The following is an 8,667-nucleotide window of genomic DNA, read 5'->3' on the forward strand; positions in this document are numbered from 1 at the left end:
ATACTAGTTGAGCTAATTAAGCCATTTAAAAATAATAAGTATATATTAAAGCTCCTTTTATTTTTGCATCACATTGATAAATATTTCTCATCATAAAAAATGTGCTAGCTTTGTAAATGTCTTCACTTGGTGCCTAACTCTAGACTACTATAGATAAGGAGCTAGTTCTATGGACCTAGAAGCTGGAAATCTGACTTCAAAATGTCATCAGGTCTAATTCCTTCTAAGTTTCTCAAATTTCTTACAGAGGGAATTCTCTTTTTTAATGTTTTTTAATAATTTTTTATTGTGATTAATAGAAGGCTTACATTATATTCACCAGATAGAAGGTGTATAACTTCATAAATATTGATACCCTTTCTCATGACATGGTCCCCATTTCCCTCCCACCCTCTCCCTGTTTATCTTGGTTTCCCCCCTTCCCTATCCAATTTCAAATAACCAATTAAGCACATATAAAATATATCACATAACAAGGTGAGATATTGTAACAATATGAGATAACCAAGGGATGGCAAAAGAGATGAGCGATAACATAGTACATTAAAGACAACAGTCACTCATTATATGGCTTTTGTTTTCTTATCCTGGAGTTCCTTACATTTAGTGTCATACCATTTGGCCTAATGTCTCTAGATTTTGTTCTATTGTAAATCTCTGCTAGGAGAGCCCAAGGTTTCTACTGATTATGACAAATGAGGGAGACTATTGGGCCTATGTTCCTTTGAATCTGGCTTACTTCACTTAATATTACAGAGGGAATTCTTATTGGTTCTCTTTTTCTGAACACATAATGCCTGGGGTCTCTCTGAATATAAATTTCTTCCTCCTGCAAGAATGATATCATACTTCAATAGGGCTCACCTCTAGACTTCATTTTAACTAAATCACTTCCTTAATCACCATCACTCCAATTATGGCCACATGCTAGGAGATGAGGGGTAGAACTTCTATCCATGAATTTGGTGACAGCCCATAATCATGAGTCTTGTGATCCATATTACAACTAAAAGGAATTATTGCCAGGTACAGATTGTGCTGAATTCCTTGCCTCTAAAACCTTAGCAGAAATTGTCTTACCTGGAAAGTGTCCTTCCCCAAGTTAAGGGAATATGCACATAGCTGCTCTAAATACCCACCTTGAGAACAAATCTGAAATGCTATTGAATGGTGGGGGGAGGGGCTTCTATTGGAAGTACATCATGTATCCACCCCTCCATCTGCCAAGTCCTGCTTCTTTCCTTTCCATGGTTGGGATTTTAAGAAAACACCCGAATGCATTTCCTAACCATTAATATCCATCACCAAATCTAAAAGTATCTAGGATTCCAACCTCTGAAATAGATTCTGATTACATTGGGAAAAAAATTAAGGCAAATCTGATTAGTATGTTCTATTATTTATAAGTTTAGAGAAAATTATATTATACCCAGGTTATGGAAATTGAATGGAATATTTGGGTTTCTCTTAAATGAGAGTACTTTGCACAAATTGTTTATCATAGGTCAGAAATTTCTGTCCCTTTATGAGCAATTTGCATAAAGTTATCATATTTTGATATTCTCTGGGAGATGATGTCTGTTTAAGTTGTCCTTGAAGTATGGAATTTTTAGCTCTTGAAAAAATTTCCCCTGGGTGTAAGCAGTATGAACATATGGTGCTTAACACAACATGGATTAAACAAGAAAATGTCTCTGGGATGCAAAAACTTTGGTCAGTCAACCTCGCTTATCTAGAGAAGCGAATTTGGTCACATTTTCTCATGATTTCTGGTAGATGCTTATAATGTGAAAAGTTCACATCCTGGTCATCACCCTTTATATTTACTAATACTGATTTCTAAAGCAAAAGCCTTCCTCTCAAACTAAGATGTAGATCTAACAATGTTGGGGCTGTGGTATAAGGGATCTGATCAGGAACCAGTTTCAGGGAATATGGCTCATGCTTTCCCACTAGAATACACTGAGCCTTAAAGTGAACACAAGGATAGCTCTTCTTTGGGTACAGGATCCTCCAGATGCCAACTTGGTCACTTCCATTCCCACAACACAATATAATATCTAGTCAGCTAGGAAATTCTGTATGATACTTTGTCTCATCGTTTTTGTCCTTATGAATTGATCCAAATCAAAAAAGTAGCTTCTGTCATGAGAGATATCCATGCTGATAACAAGCTTTTATATCAATTGCCACTACATCCCACATATTCACAAACAAATAGTTTAGAAGAATGGCCATTATCAAGGAAACTAATAATAACAGATGTGGGTATGGATGTGGCCAAAAGGGACTGCTACTACACTGTAAGTGGGAATGTAAACTTGTTCATTCACTCTTGAAAACACTACTGAGTTTCCTCAAAAGACTAAACATAGAGCTCCCCAATAGCCACCAATCCCACTCTTGGCCATTTACCCAAATGACTGCAAACAAGACTATAACAAAGCAACCAGCACAAATATGTCCATTGCAATATTGCTACACCACTCCAGTGGAGTCTGTGCAGCATGGAGCAGAAAGAGCTTGAATGGCTGCCAGTCCTGAGGTTCACACCAAAGGTGATCAGGCCTCCTGGAGGTCCCTGGCAGAGACCTGGACATATGCGTGGAATTCTCATAATGCTGGGTGCTGGGATTCTTTTAACACTGTTTTCATTTCTGATAGTTGATGGCATGGCAGTAATATTCTGTGCCAGCTACTGGCCTAAACAATTGATTGAGCGACTAGATGTTCCAGGAACTAAAAGTGCATGCCCGGCTACTCTGGCGCAAGACACACCCACAGCAGCCTTGATGACCTCAATGCATTCTATTAATAATAAGACAGAATTAGAAACTAAAATGGAAAATATGATCTTTGAATTAGTAATAAATGTTAGTTGGCCTGAATATGCCTTTAATGCGTCTGCATTACTTGTGTAAACATTGCAAGTACATAATGAATCACATGGGAAAGGATTGGAAGGGCTAGAGCACCGTGGTGTGCTCTAACTGAACAGCAACAATGGACTCTTAGGTTTAAGGTTTTACAATTCCTGGCACAGGGTAATAATTACTGACTCAGAAACAGAATCATAGAAAGAACTAGAATGGAACAAATGGTAAACAAAACTAATATTGATTAATGCCAAGGCGGATGACGCCTAACCACAATGTCTGACATATTAACCATAACTCCTTAGAAGAGAGGGAGAAGTTTCTTTTCTACTTAGAAAAATGTACCCTGTAACCATTCTTAAACATAATTGTAATCTTTTGACCTTATGCCAACTGAAAGAAAATGCTCCTGCTTTGACTGTATATTATCTCACATTCAACAAGTAAAACTTCGCAGCAGATTTCAAACCTCCCTTGCGTTTGTGTCTGTCTGTCATCGCCGAATCCATTCCTGACCTGTGAATCCAGACTTGGTCTCCCCGCACTCCTGCTGAGTCGGTCTGCAGCACAATATTATTTACAAAAGCTAAGATATGGAATCACCCAGATACCCAGATAAGGAATCACCCAGATAGATGAATTGATCAAGAAAATGTGGTATATAAAAAAAAGATGGAATACTATGCTTTCATCAGTAAGAAAGGCATATCACCATTCACAAGAAAATGGAAACACTTGGGAAAAAATTATATTATGCTAAATAAGTCAGACCCAAAGAACCACAGGTTGCATGATTTCCCTCATTTGTAATAAGTAGTATATGTCCAGGTTATTTTTAGCAGAGGATCACAACGGCTCAGTAGAGATGTGGATATGAGTGAGCTTATCAAAATGAATTTCAAAACATAGAAGCAAGAGGGTTTTTTTCAGCTGGGCACCAATGGCTTACACCTGCAATTCTAGCTACTCAGGAGGCTTAGATCTGAGAATCACAGTTCAGCCTGAGCATGGATGTCTGTGAGACTCTTATCTCCAATTAACTAGCAGAAAACAGGAAGTGTCAAAATGGCTCAACTGGTAGAGAGATAACCATGAGCTGAAGAGCTCAGGGACAGTACTCTGGCCCAGAGTTCAAGCCCCATGCCTGACAAAGAAAATTAGTTTTCTTTATTATACTGTTTGAAGTTCTTTTCTTTTTTCCTGTTGTTTATTACCTATTGTCACTCTTTTTTTATTTCTGTCCCCTTTGTCTTGTGTATAAGTTCATCTGATTAGGGGATGGGAAGCAGAATCACGGAAACAATAGAACAAAGGATGCACCAATGCAGCAGTGATACTAACTAGACACTATGTTGAAAATGAAAATGGACTTTACAACTTGGGGGATGAGAATCAGGGGGAAAGTGGGAGAAAATAAGTGAGGGGGTAAATGCTGTTTAAACACAAATGTACTCATTACCTGACTTGTGTAACTATAACCCCTCTGTATATAAACTTCACAATAAAATTTTTTTAAAAAGGCAAAAGAAAAGTATATCAGAGAAATAAGAACAGATGCACATCAGATAATCATATACAAATCTCTCAACAAACTAGCCAAAGCATTCTTCTCTTGATTTTATATTAAAATAGTTTAATAAATGTGATATTATACCTTTTTGTTGGGATTATACATCAAGATGGCTTCTAGCCAGGCACCAGTGACTTCTACCTGTAATTCTAAATACTAAGGAGGCTGAGATCTGATAATTGTGGTTCTACCAGTGTGGGCAGGAAAGTCTGTAAAACTTATCTCCAATTAAGCATGAAAAAGCCAGAGATACCTTGGGCTCTACTAGCAGAGATCTGCAATAGAGCAAAACCTTGATACATAAGGCCATATAGTATGAAGCTAATTGAAAGGACCTCCAGAATATTGAAACAAAAGCCATATAACGAATGATTCTTGTCCTTTAATGTACTACGTTGTCTCTCATCTCCTTTGCTATCCCTTGGTTATCTCATATTGTTATAGTATCTCACTTTGTTATCTGATATATTGAATTTATTTGTATTTGGTTATTTGAAATTTGATAGGGAAGGGGGGAAAACCAAAACAGGTGGGGGGTCTGGGGGGGAGGATAATGGGTACCAAGACATGTGAAAGGGTATCAATGTATGTGAATTAATGCACCTTCTATCTGGCAAATATCATGTAACCCTTTTACTAATTACAATAAAAATATATTTAAAAAATTATGCTAAATGAAATAAACTCCATGATATGGAAACAACAACAAAAAAAAGCCAGAGATGACTCAAGTGGTAGAGCACTAGCCTGGATCACAAAAGCTCAGTGACAGTGTTCAAGCTCTGAGTTCAAGCCTCAGGACCAGCATACACACACACACACACACACCAGCATACACACCAGCATACACACACACACACACACACACACATACACAAACACACACAGTTTCTAATAAGGCTCCAGTTGCCATACCTGTAACCCCAGCTTTTCAGGAGGCAGAAATCATTAAGTTTAAGGCCAGTTTTTGTAAAAAGTTAGCTAGTCTCCCATATCAACGAACAAACTAGGTATGGTGGCACTCCCCCTTGATTCTGCTATGAAAAGGCCATAGGTAAAAAGACTATAGTTCAAGGTCAACGTGGGACAGAAGCAGGAAACTTGGGTTGAGCTGCAGCTTATTAATCATAGCCTTTGTGAATCTGAGTTGCCAGAGCAAAAGCTCAGGGCATGACTGCCTGGCTAGAAACAGGAGCAGGGAATCATAGGGTCCATTCACCAAACCAGGTTGGGAACAAAAAATGGATTCTGGCTCTCCCCTTTCATTTTTTATACCTATGATCTCTTTCAGGATGGCATCACAACCACATAAACGAGAAATTTAGAAGCAAAATAAATAGTGGAAAAGAAAACCACCATCATTAAGGGCTAGATGGAGAACAAAATCACTTTCAAAGCAGAAACATTATTTAGAACATGTGGGGACTCCACCCTCTGGAAGGAAGATAATATCCCAAAATATGAATTTTCTACAGGAGGTGAAGTTCTAAATAATTTTGTCAGAGAGGCAGAGGGAAGGCTAGCAGCAAAATGGGCTGCAGGACAGAAGTCAGAAATAAACACCAGGGAATGGGATATACAACCAAAAGTTGGATGAAAACCTGACAGTGTACTGACAATAACATGAGATCATCATCAGAAAAATCTACCTCTCAATGAAAACTTTCCCAGAAAAGGAAGTGGGGACACTTCAACAGATGTTGCAACAGATGTTTTCTGAAGTAGAAGAGAAATTTAAGAAAGCCACAGTTTCAGTGCACAATCAAACAAGAAGTACAAACTGGTCTATCAGATAAACATTCTCAGAGATATCATTGAAGAGCAGGCAGAACAGATAGCAGAATTTGATAGATAAAAAGAAGAAAATCCAGGCTCACGCCTGTAATCCTAGTTACCCAGGAGGCTGAAATCTTAGGATCTCAGTTAAAAGCCAGCCTGGGCACTAAAGTGAGACTTTTCTCCAATTAATCATTAGAAAACCAGAAGTGGTGCTATGGCTCAAAGGGTAGGGTGGTTGCCTTGAGCTGAAGAGCTCAGGGACAAGGCCCAGGCCCAGAGTTCAAACCCCATGACAGAAGGAGGAGGAGGAGGAGGAGGAGGAGGAGGAGGAGGAGGAGGAGGAGGAGGAGGAGGAGGAAGAAAGTTAGAAAGGAAGAAGCATGCATACGATGGATGAGCTTACAGACAGACTTTGTCCAAGCATCAAGCATATTGAAAACTGTGCCATAATTATCCTCAACACTCCTGTCAGAAATCCATGGTTGGAGCCATTACTGTTGTGTATCAGATGCTGCCAAGGTCTCAGGAGAAAGGCAATTAGATGGAAGTCTATGGAAACTTGCTGAAAGAAAAGAAAAGCTCCTCTCAAAGTAGCAAATTAGCTAGAGATGAAGAATGGCAGCAGTGCTCCAGGAATAATGGCAGGACTGCAGGTCGGCTTACTGAGACAGAGAGGAATGTCAACAGACAAATTTGGTCAAAGTAAAAAAACTTATTTTTTAAAGTAAAGCAGAATCCCACCTCCTGCCTTTCCTTATACTATATGGCTCAACACAAGTCCGCTCCTCTTTTTCTCTTTTCCTTCCCCTCTGTCTTCATGTGCCTCCATTTTGTGTGGGCCAGCAGTTTGTTCTTCCTCTCAATAAACAACTTTCTGCCTCAAAAAAAAAAAAAGCAGAGCAGAATGTAAACTACCATAGAGCAAAGTATGATCTAGCTTGAGGGACAAGTGCTAAGATATAAAACTGCTGTTAAAACTGCTGAGAAATTTTTAAGATGAGGCCACAGCAGAAAAGAGGAGGCTATGAGGAGAGTCACGTATAGCAATGAACAAGACAGAGAAAAGGAGGTAAGAAACAGACAACTGGCTAGTTGCTGGAAAAGAGAAAGCCCAACAGAACAGCACTGCTGGCCCAGCAGTGAGGAGGATCTTCTTCCAACTAGGCTCTGCTAGAGGGGCTGACATATATTTGTGCAAACTTATTTCAGTACTCTGTGAGACCTGTCATTAAAACAGTGACCTTCATATTTTATAATTTATGAGAATGAAGAAGACTTAAATCTTTATTTTAAATGCCAGACTGTTGGGAATCGCTGTTCTCCCTAAGCAAGGCTGAAGGCATATTTGACTGAGTGTAAAGGCACTCAAAATGCCTACATGACGAGGGTCACTTCAGTGGTGTGCAGAAGCTTGCACATGAGACATAGTGGCCCTGGCCCCTATCACTGGTCAAGATAAGGATATAGCTATTTTATCCAGGGAAGTTTGCTTAAAAGTATGATGATCAGTTTGAGAATGCCTTTCTATTAGAAGGATGTCAGCTTTGTGTTAGAAAAGGAATTTACTACACTTTGCAAGTTATTGCTGTCTAACCTTCCTAGATAATGAAAAATCGCCTGGGAGGTATACTAGGGGCCTTTATCGTGAACAATGGAGTGCACCCTGGCTCCTCTACTTCAGTTCCTTGAGGTTGTCTTTGTGTCTTTGTCATTCCATGCCATTCCCCTTGTAGTGTCCTAAACACTCTGCTGTGATAGCTACAGTACCAGAAACTATTTGAAAAATAACTAAGGTATGAAAAGGCTAGGAGGGTTGGATGGAGTAGTGCAGTACCTGCCTACTAAGTGCAAGGCCCTGAGTGTAAATCCCAGTACTGAAAGAAAGAAAAAGGAGAAAGTGGATGGGGAAGACCAGAAAAAATCACTGAATACTAAGTGCAGAGATGATATAGAGAAGGCTCTCCCATGGAGGAAACAATATCTAAAATCTGTATACTAACACTGCCTCTCAAACCACCTTGAAGAAAAAGATCAATTTTCTGTTGTTTATCAAATCATTTTTATATTTGTTGAACTCATGCTTTTGCTCCATATCATGTTCAAGGTAAAGGGTCTATAAAGACAGCAGCTATTCTGATGGTATCAATCTACTACACACCAATATTGTTAACAATAGGTACATACCAATAACACTCTGTAGAGCTGATGAGATGTAACTTCCCAGAACTGTCTCTCTCACTACAGAACAAAACAAAAAAGATAGCAGCCAATTATCTAATGTGAATTTAAATCTGTCTTCCAAAGATTAGCAAAGATTCACATGGCAATCCACACTGTCCCTCAATTTTAATTTTTTAATAATGTGAAATGAGACATCAATCTTTAACAATTTAAGAAATTGATTCTTCTGAAATTCATGTTTTTCTAATCAGTGTTAATTCA

The 8,667-nt window shown here is 38.7% G+C and overlaps 1 long non-coding RNA gene across 1 annotated transcript in view; it reads right to left on the reverse strand.

The window, feature by feature from the left end:
* LOC150055414 (uncharacterized) overlaps window positions 1-8,463 on the reverse strand; it is an 89,179-nt gene extending 80,716 nt beyond the window's left edge. The window contains exon 1 of the long non-coding RNA XR_016537426.1: window positions 8,410-8,463. This is a non-coding gene — a long non-coding RNA (uncharacterized LOC150055414). The remainder of the gene's footprint in view (window positions 1-8,409) is intronic.
* Window positions 8,464-8,667: the final 204 nt, after the last annotated feature.

Source organism: Megascapheus bottae, chromosome 13, assembly GCF_031878675.1.
Source record: "Megascapheus bottae isolate mThoBot1 chromosome 13, mThoBot2.hap1, whole genome shotgun sequence".
Classification (NCBI taxonomy): domain Eukaryota; kingdom Metazoa; phylum Chordata; class Mammalia; order Rodentia; family Geomyidae; genus Megascapheus; species Megascapheus bottae.